Source organism: Falco peregrinus, chromosome 7 (genome assembly GCF_023634155.1).
Source record: "Falco peregrinus isolate bFalPer1 chromosome 7, bFalPer1.pri, whole genome shotgun sequence".
In the NCBI taxonomy this organism is placed as follows: Eukaryota; Metazoa; Chordata; class Aves; order Falconiformes; family Falconidae; genus Falco; species Falco peregrinus.
The window spans coordinates 68,315,614-68,332,558 of record NC_073727.1 but is presented as its reverse complement, the minus strand read 5'-3'; the positions used below and the strand labels follow the sequence as shown (position 1 = coordinate 68,332,558).

General features: G+C 42.1%; 1 long non-coding RNA gene across 2 annotated transcripts; it reads left to right on the top strand.

Annotated features, from left to right (window-relative positions):
- The first annotated feature begins 29 nt into the window (after positions 1-29).
- On the top strand, positions 30-7,056 carry LOC114012372 (uncharacterized). Of its 2 annotated transcripts, none has more exons than XR_008748259.1 (4): positions 30-77; positions 2,869-3,005; positions 5,607-5,687; positions 6,565-7,056. It is a non-coding gene; the product is annotated as an uncharacterized LOC114012372 (long non-coding RNA). The 2 variants fall into 2 exon arrangements; XR_008748260.1 differs by having other exon boundaries at positions 2,869-3,018.
- Positions 7,057-16,945: the final 9,889 nt, after the last annotated feature.

Below are 16,945 nucleotides of genomic sequence, written 5' to 3'. Positions count from 1 at the left end.
CCCCGGCCCCCCCCCGTCCCTCCCCCTCGCTCGGCTCTCCCGGGCAGGGCTCAGTCACCCCTTCGCCTCTCTCCGACGTAAGGAGACGGTCCCAAGCGTGCGTGTGTGTGCGTGTGTGTGTGTGGAGCGGGAGGGGGCGGCGGTGGGAAGATGGGGACGGGGGGTGGCGCGCCTCGCCCGAGCCTTTAATTAGAAACGCGCTGAGGAGCCTCTGAAATATTCATGGCCTCGGCGCGGCTCCCCGCCAGGCGGGTCCCCGGCCCCGCGGCCGCAGCGCTCCCCGCAGTCCCCCGCGGGGGGCCGTGTGGCGGGGGCGGGCGGGGAAGCCGCCTGTTTACCGGGAACTCCGGGCCGGGCTGCGGCGGGGGAAAGGGAGGTGTTGGGGCGGGGGCGAGCTGCCGGGGAAGGGGCCGGCGATTTCCTGCGCCCGGCGGCCGGGAAGGCCGCGGAGGAGTGGCAGGAGCGGGGTGCGGGTGGGAGACGCGGGCGCGCCGTCCTTCTCGCCGCTGCTTGGCACGGGCGGTCCCGAGGGGCCAGGCGGCTTCCTGGGCTCGCGGCGCGGCGCTGCCTGGAACCGCTCCCGGCGGGGCCCGGCGGGGTGAGGGCGGAGGGCTCGGGCAGTGCTGCCGGCGGGAGAGCCCGGCCGGCTCCCTCAGCCGCCGGCTCCCTCGGAAGACTGACGGCCCGAGGAAGGGGAGCCAGCGGCGGAGGGTGAGGGGGCCGACGGCCTCCCGGAGGCGGTGCGCTCCCCTGCGGACGCGGTGGCCGCCTCCCCGACATACGCCCGCCCGGCCCCGTACCCTGCGCTGCCCTCCCCGCGGAGCCCCTCGGAACGTGTGGAGCGGGGCGGGTGAAACACGATCCGGCTGAACTTTTCTGTTTACTTTGATTGTGTGGATAAACCTCTCCCTTGGCAGCCGGAACGGGCAAACAGGGAGCTGCATCGCGTGGCGGCCGTACTTCCCAGACACCGAGCGACGACGCGGTGGCAGCGGGAGGCGCTGGGGACTCGCCTCCCGCGGCGGCGCCCGGACCCGCGGGGGGGATGGCGGCCGGGAGCGGCGGGCAGTGCTGCACGCCCCGCCGTGCCCCGCCGCCCGCCGCGACGGACAGGTAGCGCGCGCCGCCGGCCCCCCCTCAGGCAGCGGCAACAGCGACCCCCGGCGGCCGCCGCCGCGCCTCAGTCCCGCGCCGCCGCCGCCTGCCGCCAGGCGGCGCTGAGGGGCGCGGCCTCCGCGTGGGCCCGCCACCCGCGCGTGAGGGGCCGGCGGGCGGGCGTTAGCGGGCGGGGCGAGCCGCGGCGGCAGGGGCCGGCTGAGGCGGGCTGAGGGGAGAAAATGACCGTTTCCCTCTCACAGCGCTTCCTGCACCTCTCGTCCCCGGTGGTATTCCCTAACTACTACTGTGTTATTTTCATCTGTATTAGCGGATTTATCTTGCCTTTCACACCGACATACAAACGGCATGTATGTCTGTTGCTACAAAAATCTTAGTCCATGCTGTCACAATGAAGTTACTAAAAAAAAACCACCAAAAAGGTAAAAAATGCACCACATGATGAAGACAGGCACCCAAAGACAAAACTGAGCAAGAACACCTTGTCAGGAGTCCAGAATCCTTCCTCCCTGGTGGCTTCATGGCCTCTTTCCAGTCACCTTAAGACTCTAGGAAAAAGGTAAATTGAACGAGCAGTTCAACAGTGAGAGAGAGTGACCCTCTGCATGATATAACTTGATACGGCTATGTTTACAAGTTAGTCATACCAAATATTGACACATTAGGGTCACCTGGTGAAGATAAGGAAGATGGAAAACGAGCCAGGTAATATACAGCCTGCTGTTCTGTTTCTACAATTACATTTCAAGTAGTCTTTCACCCGAAGTAATTTCTTTGGAATAAAGTAGATACAGCTGCAGAACTGATAGATGTGTTCAGGAAGTCAATTAAACACCTGGCTGGATTCTCCTCTGGCTTACAACTACCGTTTCCCTGTCATTTTTGGTCACTGCCCCGTAAGGAAAGAGCAGCCTGTGTTTCGAGTACACACAAGTTCACCTCAGGGAATGTCAGGCTGCCTCTTTCCTCGTAAGTTAGATGTAGCCTGGCACAGAGACCAGCTGGCATGGAAGGACATGCGACTTGTTGAATAACATGGTTTATGTAGCTTTCTTCCTTTTGAAGAGACAGTGGACATTATCAGAAATTGAGTTAATCCCTCTTACGAGCTAACTCCACCATGAAACTGGGAATGGGATGACTGGCATGGGCCAAAACCACAGCAAGGACAAATTATCATCATAGACAATTTCATCCCAATGCTCAAGAGTATTCCCTTTAAATTTACTAATGTAGACTTAAACTCAAAGTACAGTGGAGATACTGACTGAGATACAAGGTAGATAAATAAACAGCCTGTTGCTTTTTTATGCATGCAGAAACTGAGGCAAGGATCTATTCTGATTTCTTTACGCTGAGTTATACGAAGATATGTAATAGCTCCCATGACTTCAGTGGAGTTAAATTCACACTAATAGATTCAGGATGATAATTTAAAGTGCCATCGGGCTGCATTTGCTTCAGTATATTTTCTCAGGGCTTCATCTAGATGATAACCACCTGAATGCTACCAAGCTCCTCCTCTGCACATATATTGCCAAAACCATGATTACTGAGACTTCCACCCACCCTCAGCCTGACTCCTGAGGCTTCCAAAGCGAGTAGGTGCACTGCTTGCCATGACCACTCACAGGTTCTTGGACTTCTTCCTGGATATGGGGAAGTGCCTGATTCTTGTCAACAGTAAGGAGCCAGGATGATGAAGAAATCATTCTTCCTGGATTTACAACATGTAAGTTTTAATCCCTTCAGGTAGAGATGAAAAAAGATGAACAAACCTTGCCAGCCAGGACAAAAACCTGCTTGCTTTCCTTGAAAGAGGGCAGAGAGGGAGATATGAGACCCAGTCTCAAAAAGCAACATCAACCTTGGAGAGCAGGTCATTAAAGGTAATGCTACACGGTGAGTGTTTTGGCTTGTCCCAGAGGGGTAGATTTCATTTAAAAACACCTGGTGTGATTTTTTTGTCTTATTTTTAGAGGACATAGAGTTAGTGAACTCTTCTGCAATCAAAATCTATGAATAGCTCAATGTACAATGTTATTAATAATGCCCTATATTTAAATATGGTGATCCTCAGGATATTGGCCTTGCGAAGTAAGCATACATGAAGGAGATCAAATGCAGTATTTGGTGGGCAGTTTTAACCAGTGTACTGTTCCGTGTTCCATTGGTGGTTATGAAACAGAGGCACTACATTCAGAACTCAGAATAAATGCCAGGCAGAATTTCTCGCTTTGTTAAATAACTCACATTAGTCACTGTTTTCACCAATTCCATTCTATTATGCCATGCTAAGACAGTAAAGGAAAGAGATCTTGACTTCTTTTACTTACGTGTACATGAAAACAAGAAAATGTGTTCTCTTTGGTTCTGTCTTCTAAGACTGGTGAAATTTTCATGCTAAGAGCCCTACAGTTTCAAGCATGCTCTTGTTTCAGCTGATTATAACAGACATAAGGGTTCCTATCTATATTTAATAAAAGCAAGTGCAACATTTTCTGAAGGGATTGCAGAGCAGAGCTTATTGTCTAAATCAGGCTCATAACCAATACATGAACTGAGTGTATGCTTAGGAGAAAATTCCAATGGACACTCATATGACTAGGCTACAAAAATGCCTCTTGCACGGCTCTTTATTGACCTCAGAACTTCAAAACAATATTTTGAAATACGTTTTCTCCTTAGACATCACAAAAACTTGCAAAAATCTTAAGAAGTCAAGTTGCACTGTTGGTTTAGAAAACGGACTTTTCGCTCTTCACAAGAAAAGCAGTATTTAATCTTCAGGTTACACGTCAATCCCACTAGAGATAAATATGATAGAATGAGATGGGGCTAGTAATTCTGTTGGGTTAATTGAGTGGGTATCAGTTTGTTGACATGGCAACCGGACTTCCAAATTATTGACTACACACATGGAATCTACATGCATGGTAGTTACTTTTAAAATCTGTACAGAAAAATACATACATTGCATCCAACAGATGATGCTTTCCAAAATATCTAGTCTAAGTGAGGAAAATGCAGAATATGTTTTCAATATAATGTATTGTACATAAGTATAAAATAATATTTATACACCTGGCTCAGTCATCTCTGTGAGCCTCCAACTCTCAGAGGCAATGCCCAATGACAGCTGCTGGGGAGTAAAGATGAGGCATTAAGGATTCCTGTAGCACTGAAATCAGCCAGAGAACATATATAACTAGAACAAAAACTTCAACAGATGTTAGGGGTATTAAAGCCAGTTGAGCATTTTAAGGGCTTTCCCCACTTCCTACCTGATGTGAATGTCAACAGGATTAAAATTCTATCAATCATTGTTGCAACCAAAACTAAGGAAATTTGATACAGTTCCCAAATGTTTCATCAGTATTATGGCCATGGCCAGCTTGATGTTTGGTAGAAAGTTTAAAAAAAAAAACAACAAAAACAACCCACAAAAAACCAAACCACAACAAAAAACTCAAACCATATTTCTGGCGAGAACTTTTATTTGCATGTAAATTCCAGACGGCTCTGAGTTGGCCAATGCAACCGTTATTGAGCTAGTTTCAAAATCATCTTCAATCAGCTTTGTAGTGCTGCACCAATGCAACAGTACTGCACCAGTGCAGAGCCACTGCAGGAATCCTACTGAACCAGCAGGAGGAAATTTAAGTCTTGTGAGATGACTGTCAATTTTTTTAGTTGCCTTTCATGGTCTGCAAAGTATCCCCTGAAGTCTCCAGAGACCATTTCTCTGAATTATTCCATATTTAGGTTTTCAGAGATTATTTATTTTGCACAGTAAATGTAAATGCCCCAGTGAAGCAATTCAAACCTCTCTTGACTGTAGAATGTTGCCTCAGGAGGACACTAACATCTCACTTCTGGGCAGCTAAGGAGGCTGGGGGATTAATTCCATTCTAAGAAACTATCTTTCAGGGGCATTGGCAGTTCTGTAGCTGGTGTGCAGCAGTGAGCCTACTGTATGTGTGTTCACTGTTCACTCCTATCTGTTCAGACTTACATAGCTGCAGCTGCAGAAACTGCCTTTCCACATCAAATTAAGATTATGAGCAAAAGCCCTAGCTGATGTCTCATTAGCTGAGAGAGTGCAGTACATTTTCTGGCCTGCTCTGATCCCCCTGTGCCAAAGGAAAGAGGATGGCTTCAGCGTACTTAAGAACTCGGTAGTTTTAGAGGCAGAGTAGCTTCCTCTTTCATTCTCAACTATGATTCGTAGCTCGAGGAGAGAGGAAGTGGATCACATGTGTTTTTTAGAGCCATTGCTGATAAATGATAATGTGTTTTGGTAGTGTAGCCTAGATTTGAGAATGTTATCTCACAGCTTGTTTGCACCACTTTAAAAAAAAATGTGTTGAAAAACAGATGCCATATCAGGCAACATAAGGATATCCCGTATGACTCACTATCAGCATCTGATTGCTAAGAACAAACATCAAGAACTTTAAAAAGTAAAGGTACTCTTTTTCCTTCTGCAGGTCATCAATAGGCAGGTGTGCTGTTCGTTTAGTGCGCAGGCCCCATGACTATCTGGTGGACATCTGGATGACTTTTTGCAGGTCAGATTCAAAGCAGGCCTATCAGCAAGGTCATGGTCTAGAGACTGCTTGTAGGCAAGCAGACTCTTTGGAAGATCATGTGCCTACAAAAGCAGCTAAGGGAGGGTGGGAGGTTAATTCCAATCTAAGAAACTGTCTTTCAGGTCAAAAGCAGTTCTATAGCTAGTGTGGCCATGAGCCTACTATATGTGTTCTCACTGTTGACCAATGGTTCTCTCCCAGAAACCAGCACTGCAGTCCAAACTACCCAGGCCAACTTCGTAATGAAATAAGCTGCCTTCCAGGGTAAAGGCAGAAGGTTTATTCAATAGCAGCAGAAGACTATAAAGAACAGTCTATAGATCTAAGATTTCAACTCCTAGCCTTTCTTGATTCTGCACTTGATGTGGTATAAACGTATGAAAATGCAGAATATGTTTTCAGTATAATATATCATACATCCATGAGCTCAGGGTTGTGAATGTTGTCTCTTATATTGGAAGTCTGCTGTCCTTTACAGAAAATTTAACATCCTGAGTCAGCCAAACTGTGGGAAGTCCAGGACCTGGCATACACAGGCTACATCTGCAGGAGTAAATATAATGTGCTTAAGAGCGTTGATAAAGTCTGTGGCACTTAAGCCAGCTGGCACAGGATAGGCCACATCCATTCTGTCCATTCTTCTTACTGCCTGTGAGAGGACAGCCTTACGCAAACTACTCATTAGGAACACTTCCTGGGCTGCCTAGCTTCCCAACAGTACCGAGGAATCGATCAGGAGAATTGTCACAGACTAACCACATGCCAGGGACTGCTCTAACAATTTAACAATATCGATGGGTGGGTGCCAGTGTCAGGAACCCTCTCTGGCAGTGTTCAGTTTTGTCTTTTCGTATAGGCACAACCTGGAGGTTCCAGCCATGTTGCAAGGCATAGAGACAGCTGCAAACCGGCAATCCCTCTGAAGACTCTCTCCAGTTGATAGAACTGACAAGAGCTTTTTTGCATCATGGCCTACATTGGAATGAAATAATCATCAGAGTCTGGGAACTGGAGTGGCTTCAAAATGCACCTTCACAACTTGAAATCAGCTTAAAACAAAATAGTTCCATGTCTTTATAGTTATGTAGCTGTACACAGCTTCCACTGGAGGCAGCCATGAATCAATATAAATTGTGCAGAATCGCAGTGAAGTCAACTTAGTTACAGAACAGAAAAAAAAGATTTTTTTTTCCTTCCCCCCCCCCCCCCCCCTCATGTGCATTGTCTGTATAAATGCAAGATCTTTTAGATCTTGTAAGGCCATGGACAAAAACTGTCAATATCTTTATTTTTAGCCCAAAAGAAAAGAAAAGGTTAAAAAAAAAATTTATTTGACCTTTGCCTCACATTACATTATTTTAAATAAGCTGTATCATACTTACTGAATATTTTACTACTGTGATTGTTCTCTTCCGCCTCTTTCCTAACCTGATTTTCACCCCAAAATCGCTAGTCTGTTTTTTAATGGAGCAATTTTCGCATGTAACAGAATAATACAATTTTGAGTCCAATGAAAATGTTCTATTCATTTAAGAGATTGATTATTTTTATTACTGTTATTATTCACTTCTTTTGTCTTATCCTAAGCTGTCAGGTTTGTCCAAATTTGTCTCACAGAACATTAATGCCAAAGGGTTCTGAGACTGAAAACTGACTTGGATTTGACATTCATGACAAAGTAGGATCAATCTTCAATTTTTATGGGTTGTTTTATTATTGGTGTTGAAGTGTCATATTAAAAAAATCACATTGTAGAAGTATTTTCTACAATTTTCCCTCTAAATTGTTTCTATTTAGCAAACACAGCTAAATGGAAAAAAAACCCAACCCTGCAAAAAAACAACAAACAGGTATAGCTATGGGAGGACCCTAAGTTGCTGAATTAGTACCTGTTTGTTATCATAAAAGATAAAAATCTAATTGACGATCCACTGGTCATGTTAATCATTTAGATTTTACATTGAACTGAACCTGAATAACAGAGGTAGTGCAATTGTTTTCACCTTTTCCAGCTGGCATAGTCATTGAGGAAGTCTTCATGCATTTTTGTAGTGAGTTAGTGACAAATGCCACAAGGGAAAGGTGTCTGTCTTAAAATGTTAATTTCTAGTTAAAATATTCAACCGAGAGGTTATTTCTCATGTATGCAAATTTTTAAAATGTTTTTCTGATATACCAGAGAATTTGTCTCTGTAATTAAAGGCATGCAGGTGGACTTCTATCGCTGCCATCAGGTACTGCAGATAGATATGGCTATATATGCCCATCTTCTCACTTATTTTGTAGTGCTAGTTTAGTGGAAATATCACTTTGGTAATTTCAGTTAAGTCATTTATTGCAGTCAGATGTTTCTGTTAGAGGCTGTCATAGAGAGAGAATGTTTCCTGGTCAGTGTTGCCCAATGCAGCTGTGAGCTCTGCAATTATTCTATTTGAAAACACAGAATTCAGAGTAAAAAAACAAAAGCCCTTGTTTCAGACAGAGCTATTTTTCTCCTTTTCTTTGTCCATTCCTCATTTGTTAGAGGATCAAAAGGCCAATAGTCAAAGGAAAAGGGCCATAGTAACACTAGTTAGGAGCTAGATGAAATCTGGAACTTCCATTCTCTGAAAAAGTCCAACATTTCAAAACATTTTGTGTTTGTTTTGAGACAATCTCACAAATAAATAAAAACCCTTCAAAAATATTGGCAGTGGAAAATAAATATGAAAAGAGGTTCAGCAAATCAGAATATCCTATGATTTTTCCAAAATTAAATGGTGCACCCAGCTAAATCAAAAGTGGGAGCACACTTGGGAGTTCCCCAAATTTAGGACTAGCACAGGGAACATGTGGAACAGGATGTCTAACAAATCAAGTCTTGAAGGGCCTTCCAGGGTCTGTAAAGCTTGAATCTAACTAGATTTCCCAAGGCTGCTATGTTCTTGGCTCCATGATGTCCTGCAACTCCTGACTGTGCCAAGAAACTTGATCTTGAGATAGGCTGTTCAGTCTGTTAAGTTCCCAGTTGCCTGACTCTTAAGCAATCTGTTTGGTGCAACCTACTAGGGAACTGCATTTGTGATTTGTCAGAGGTTGATAGAAAGTCGTATTTCTGCAGAACTTTAAAAAGCTTTTAACAAAGGAGTGCTCCTCTTATGAAATATTGCCATGTTTGAAAAAGTCTTACTAGCTCTTTTCCTTTAGTAGGAAGTTCTCAGTCTGAGAAACTGGGTGAAGGGATAGAAATTAAAGGGGCATGATCCATTTGGAGTATTTATCAGTAGTAAACCACTAAATATTGCTGCCTTCCCACCCCCCCCACCCCCAGACAATGTAAAACTTGCTGTGTTCAGTAAGCAAGTCGTTGTGTAGGCAAGCAGTTGCCTACTGAACAATGAGGCACAAACATCAGAAAAAGTTCTGGTTTTTATGTTTATGGCAAAAATAAGTATTTTCATCTTATTCATCTTAATCTATATTCAAGGTGAGATGGCCCTAATAGCAGTACAGTTATCTGTCAGCAGTGTATCCCAGAAGGATGGCAAATGGATCTGGCAGTTTTCTATAGCATACTTTAGAAAAGAAATGTTATTCTAATATTGATCACATATGTGTCCAGAGTTAGTGGATGCTGTGATCAGTTGCTCCAGATAATGTGGAAAACAGGTACATTTTTGTTGCCATGAAAGGGAAATTGTATGGTTTTTTCTTATCTTACCCAAAGGAATATGTACAGAAGATCAAACTGAAGTGATACTTAGTTCAGTAGAACCACATTAACCTCGGTCCTAGTTCTCTCAGTTGATGAAATATCCATATACTTTATGTCACTAGAAAAGTGCTTAATGAAGGCAGCCCCAATTAACTATTCAGACATCAGTGGATTAATCATAGGTTAATGGAAGATAACAGTGATTAGTTACTTCACTTACTTGCTCATTGTAACAGATTTTCATGTTATTCAAGGCAAGAACAACTGACTCTCCTTCCAATTTATATTGGAATGTTTCTTTTGACATGTTCTACAGTCCTTAAATTATTTTTATGCCCTTTTTTTTGTGATCCTTCCTCTTTTTTCCCCCACATCCTTTTGTAAAAGGAAACATCAGAAGAATTCGTAGCATGCCAGTAACAATCTCACCACCGCTATATCTGGTTTTACAGTTGTGTATATCTTGTTATCAAACTCAAGTGCCAATTCATTATGTTATTTTGCTACAGAATAGTATGGAGTTATTATATTAGTAGCACGTATTTAACTGCTTAACAATATATCTGTGTGGTTACATTTGTCAACAAAAATCTATTTTCTAAAAAAATAATTCATCTCTTCTTGTTTGACAAAATCCATTTTTTGTGAAATCTGTGTTGACTGAGATTGACTAGAATCCCATCTTTTAATTTTTTATTTATTTATTTTTAAATATTTTTCTCTTAATTTACCCCTGACTGGAATCAGACTAATCAATTATCATCCATATCACTCCATTTCCTCATCCTGAATGGTGACAAAAAAAAAATAATCAGTGTTTTCAGTCTTCTACAGTTTCATTATCACTGTAATAAATAAATAAAATTAAAATCAGGAGGCCACATATTTCCTCAGCAAACAATGAAGTGTTACTGGAAATATCTTACACCCCTGTAAGATGGTTATCTGTTTTTGATGTTGTCTAATAACTTGGTTACTAGTGAATTAAGAATCTTTCCTTTATTCCTATGTGATCCATGTATCTTATCTGGCTTTCTTCTAAAGACAGAACAAAAGTATTAATTGAATAAATGTTCCTTTTCAGCCCTATTAATAATTTAACAATTCATGTCTAGTTAAAAGGCCCGTTTCATTGCTATGATTCATTTCTTTTTCAGTGCATTAGAAATCCCTCACTCTTAGTTGTGCTGCAAATGGATCATTTTTTCTGTTGTTAGCTTTCCTATAGTTCAGGTGGTTTTAGCTACTTATCATTGTATTTCAATATTATTAACACAAGTTTTGTAAAGGAGAGTCATGACTTACATATGTATTGTGCTTTTTTGGAGGAATTAGCATGCATTAGGGAAATCTGGCTGATACTGTCAACAAATTCTCTCAAAAGGCTTCTACATAAATAAAGCATCCACAGAATAAGAACCAAAGTCATTACATAGGTAAATAATTACCTAGAATACAGAAAAAGGAGATTGGAATAAGGAGTAAATTTTCACACTGCAAGAAGGTTATCAACAGAACCCTTTAGGGATCTGTGCTAAGATTTTTAATTTCCAGCATGTTCATGTATAAGGCATTCCTTGAAAAATGTGATAGTGTTTACTGATATGAAGTTATTCAGGAAAGCCTGACTATGAAAAATTGGAGAAGAGCCTTGTAAGACTGAATGGCCACTGTAATGGCAGATGAAACTCAATATTGATACACCCAATGTTAAGCAAAATGTATGGGGAAAATAATCTAAGTTTTAGACAGAAAGTAGATCGAGCTGGTTACTGTTCTTCTGGAAAGATGTCTTGGAATTAGAAAAGATAGTTCTGTCAAAAATATCATCCTAGAGCTCAGAATCAAGACCTTTTTATAAAAGAACAGAGAACACGGTAGAAACCACTCCTTTCCTTTCTATGGAGCACGGTGATCTGTCTTTTATCTGTGTTTATCCTCCCTCCTGACTGCAGAAATATGTACTAGTACTGTAGGAGGTTCTGAAAAGTTTAACAAAGGTGATCAGGTGTGTGAAATAGCATCTGTACAGCGAACAGCTAAGTGAATTAGGACTTTCAACATGGAAATTGTATGAGTGAAGAGGTATGTGTAGAGGTCTATGAAATCAGGAGTGCCACAGGTAGAGTAGTATAGGGAATGATTGTGCCTTCCAGTGCAAGATTTGGGGTGTGTAGATTCAAAACAGATGATAGAAAGTGACCACAACGTGGTTTATCTGCAAAACACCCTTACACAGAATGCTCCACATGGTAAGCATTTAAATGTATTCAGAGGTGACTGGAAAAATCTGTGGAAGCAAAAACTAAAATAAAAGGCTACTAAATTATAAAAACTGACATCTTTGTTCTGTGAAGTTTGTGAATGAGCTCCTGGGGATTCCAAGAGTAATCTTTTCTGATGAATGTATCATTAAATGCATGCACTTCTATGCTATTTCCTATGTGCTCCCTTGTCAGACTCTGGATGCTCATCTACATGGAATCTTGATTTCAACAGGTATGGCCACCCTTCAGAAATGTTATGGGAGACAGCAAATAATTTAGCATGAAGCATTAAGAAATTTTAAACACATTGCAGTCCAGATCTGTCAGAATCAACATTTGCAGTTGTGATTGTAGTTTGGTGCTACATTTTAAGCCTAGCCAGAGCCTGTTTGCCTTTAATTACCTCAAAATGATGGTCAATGGAATTACATCCAGTTGGCGACCGGTCACAAACGGTGTTCCCCAGGGCTTAGGATTGGGGCCAGGCCTCTTTAATATCTTTATCAATGATCTGGACAAGGGAATTCAGTGCACCCTCAGTAAGTTTGGAAATGACACTAAGTTGCAGGGGGAGTGTTGATCTGCTTGAGGGCAGGAAAGCTCTGCAGAGGGATATGGAAAAACTGGACCGATGGGCCAAGGTCAGTTGTATGAGGTTCAACAAGGAGAAGTGCCAGGTCCTGCACTTGGGTCACAGCAACCCCATGACACGCTACAGGCTTGGGGAAGAGGGGCTGGAAAGCTGCTCTGTGGAAAAGGACCTAGAGGTGCTGGTCATCAGCCAGCTGAATATGAGCTGGCAGTGTGCCCAGGTGGCCAAGAAGGCCAACAGCATCATGACTTGTGCCAGAAACAGTGTGGCTGGCAGAACTAGGGAATTGGTTGTCCTCCTGTACTCCACACTGGTGAGGCTGCACCTTAATTCTTGTGTTCAGTTTCTGGCCTGTCACTACAAGAAAAAGACTGATGCACTGGAGCGTGTCCAAAGAAGGGCAATGAAGCTGGTGAAGGGTCTGGAGCACAAGTCTCATGAGGAGGCAGCTGAGGGAACTGGGGTTGTTTATCCTGGAGAGGCGACAGCTCAGGAGTGACTTTATGGCTCTCTACAACTACCTGAAAGGAGGTTATAGCCAGGTGGGGTAGGTCTCTTCTCCCAGATAACAAGAGCTAGGACAAGAGGAAATGGCCTCAGGTTGCATTAGGGGAGGTTTAGATTGGGTATTAGGAAAAAATTCTTCACAGAAAGGTTTATCAAACATTGGAACATCTGCCCAGGGAAGTGGTTGAGTCACCACCCCTGGAGGTATTTAAAAGATGTGGGGACGTGGCACTTAGGGACATGGTTTAGTGATGGACTTGGCAGTGCTGGGTTAACAGTTTGACTTGATGATCTTAAAGGCCTTTTCCAACCTAAATGATTCTAGGATTCTATGGAAATCCACTAGAAACTGTGTCACTGGCTTTACTTTTTTCTCCTGGCTCTGAGGACACTATAAAACATAGCAATTATGTTTCAGTCCCTATTTTTGTAACTATAATTTTATTTAAAACCCAACTATAATTTTTAACCAGTTTGGTTTATATCAACTGCAGAACTTAGTCAATTCACCCTTGCTGGTATACAACATCCTTTCTCTGCAAATTTCGTAGAATCTCGTAATAGATCTGCTTTCTCTCATCATTTGTAAGATGACCTTAATCATAATATCATGCCCAGTGTTTCATTTAATAGAAGTCAGTGAACCAGCTTTTCTCTATGATTTTCAATAAATCAGTTGCCCATGTTGGGTACAGTCCTCATTTTAATCCTGCAGGTTTTGAGGGGTCCTGGCATAACCTGAGATACCCGTTAGCAACCAGCATGGAAACCTGCAGTCATAAACGTTTTGGTTCTACCAGCACCAGCCCACTTCCTGTGTTGGGGTTTGGCTTCTCGCTAGTGCTGCTCTAACCTGTATTCCTAATCCCTCTTCTCACCTAAATTTTAGTTACAAGCCTACAAAGCAATATGTCTGCCAAAGTGAAAGGACTTGAACAGAGGACAGTTGAGCAGTCAGCAATGCAAGCTAGATAGTTTGTCTGCCAACACATGAACCTTAATGGATACATTTGCTGCAAAATTCTAGGCAGTACTATGTAGCCTCCATTAACAAGTTCTGTACATGATCTATGGGACCGATTTTTTTTCAGAAACCCTGTGATACCTGAAGGAGAGATACTTCAGAGGTCTGTGCACATTCAGTTCCTTGAAGTTCAAAGTGTTCACCGGTTAAAGAACATATATTTTTTGTTCTTGTCACCTTTTTGAAATTTTTTCCATTTCTTTGACTGAGGCTGGTCTCCACTCTCACTGGTTGCTGTTTCTGCACTGATTGTAATATTCGTTTATTTCTCTTTCTAAGGACACTTCCTCAGACTTACCATATTTTATTCTGTTGTTGTGTCAAGAGTATTAAACTACAAAATGGCAGCTACCCTACTCATTTATGAGGGGAGAGGGGAATAATGCAGTCACAGTTTATTTATGCTGTTACTCATGACAGGAACAAGTTATTTTATATTTAGAAGTCAATTCAGAAAATGTTAACCATAAACTATGCCTGTTAACTCCAGCCTTCACCTTAATCAACCAAAGATTTGAATTGTACAGACTTTAGCACTTTTCCCAGTTCTTTTCAGTCCTAGCCCATCTCCAGACCAAAGCATTTGCTGAAGAGTAGTCCAGGATCCCATTACATCCACTATAACTTATTCTGAGTTGTTGAAAACCAGCTGTATTTCTTATATGATATGATGAACATACTTGCTTCAGAAATAAATATCAGTTTGATGGCTCCAGACCTCCAGCTATTTTGATCTTGTAAAATCTATCTTTTTAAAAAATAAATAATATTTTCAGCAGTTTCTGTTGAGAAACCTTAATTGGAAGCAGAATTATCTCTACTGTAGGCCAAGACCCATGGCAGTTACAATCTCTGACGCTCATTATAATCCTCTAAGTGACTATGTTACCCATGTTACCCTTATAAACCACCTTACTGTACTTGGTAGAAAATAAAATAAACCCCATTATATGCATACTTGTTCTGGTTTTACCCTAGCTGTGTGAGCTTTGCAGGGTTCAATTTTAAAGCTAGTTAATCTATTCTTCCTGTTTGAATACTTTCACTTTACCAGCAATGCAGTGATGACTCACAAGAACTAATTTTGTTAGCTCTCTCAAATAGAGTTCATGTGTCTTTTTTTGAATCTAGAAAATTGACTGTTTGTGTTCCATAATGAAACAATACACACATGCATGCAATAAGCCCAGGAGGTTTAATTCCTGCCTCAGTGAATTAAGATACCTCAGGCTAGAAGGAGTAGGAGAGCTTGCATACCAATTTTTCAAGTATTTGTGGATTTTAAAAGAGTGGGGCTGCCATTGTGTGTGTCCTGATTCTTCTATAATAACTGAAAAATCTAATCTTCTTGTTTATTCAAGGAAGAAGGACTTTGTTGTTGTTGTTCCCTGGGTAAAATTGCTACATTCGCTTTGTGTTGAAGCCGTGGAGTGATACCAGCAGTCCTGCAATGACCATAGGCAAAGCCAGTCCAGAGCTGCAACCGTTGCAGCAAATGTACCTATAGCCACAGTTGCAAACGCAGAAGCAGCAGTCCTAATGGAAGCTTCAAGAAGAACCTGTGAGCAATTGCAAGAACTTAATGGCACAATAAGAGCTGCAGCTACCGGAGCAACATTGAAAACAAGACACTCCAGAACTAAGGAGAAGGATTAAAAGCTGTTGCTCTGATCATTAGACCATGATAGAAAGAAAACCAACACATACAGCAAGTATAATGATGAAACTCAGAGAGAATGGTTGACTTCCAATAAAATCAGCCTGAGGATAACCTAGAAGCATTGCTAGAGCTTTCAAGTGGCTTACTGAGATCCAGACACCCTTAGGTTGTCAAAGCATCCAGTTTGTGGAAGGCAGCTTAGGAAATCCCAGACTGCTGCAGGAATTCTTGCAGGAATGGAAGACCACAAGTCAAAATGTGGTAGATCTACTTACTTATATAAACATGATAAGAAAAACATTCTTAGGAGCTATTAGAGTATCCATGAACCAATACTGGGTTTTACCTCATTAAGAGAGAGGAAGTTGTTGAACTTTGTGGGCTTCTGTGGCAAGTTGTGAAGGATGACTGTAATATACAGGGCCTGGATATATATTCTATTTAGCAAGACCTTGATGCTTTCAACCGGCTCCTCATTTTCAGGACTGAGGCATAGTAATAGACATCCTATGCATAATAGGAGAAGAAGTCTGGAAAGTTTTCAGAGATGTTTGTTTTGACATCAAGGACATGCATTTATTTGGACATTTCTGTCCAGGTGATTGCACAACTTCCGAATATAGAAAGCCTGGAGCATACAGTAAAAGAATAGCAGAAAATGGGTGTTAACAACATTGAAAAGCTACTGGATGGGATAGCTCAACCATATTAGTTACAAAGTCTGACAGAGATCTGACTGTGTTGACTATGATACATCTGGTGCTACAATTATCTTTTATGGATGCTGGAACCTTTTGATGTCTTTATGTCAGGTGAGGTATCAGGGGCCTGCTGTTTCTCTCTTGCATGGGCTGAAACAATGTTAATTAGGAAATAGTACTGGAAGCATAACTGAGAAATGAGCTGAGAAGCTGATTTGCTTTCTTAGGTACCTCTTTCCTGTTGGCATACATTCATTCAGCTCTCATGGTAGGAGTTTATTTCTAAAACATTGGATGGGTGTTTCCCACCCACTCTTGCTACCAAGGACCTGAATGCACCAACAAGAGCCCCTGCATTCTTTTCCTCTCTCCAAGGCGTTTGACCACCTGTGGTCAAGGCCAGATCTGATACAAAGCAGCCATGTAACCTGGGACCAGACTGCTGTGAAAGGAGTGTGAAAGAGCTCCGAGAAGCTGTGTTGGAGGTCTCAACTATCTCAAGAGCTGAATTTCAGTTCAGGCCCTTGTCCCTGGTCGTTATTGAACCCTTACGTTCACTCCAAACCCATCTTTACCATATCAAAGGATATGCGTAGTAGCTAGAGAAACTGCTATAAACATTTACCTGTACCACATTCAGCACTCATCTCATTTTGAATTTATGTCTGTTATGCTCCTAAGTGGAACTTTTACTAAACATCTAAACTTATAATTTTCAATAAATCAGTGATTCTGGTAATTCAATAGATGGCAATTATAGACTGGAAATAACTACACTGAACCCATCCACTT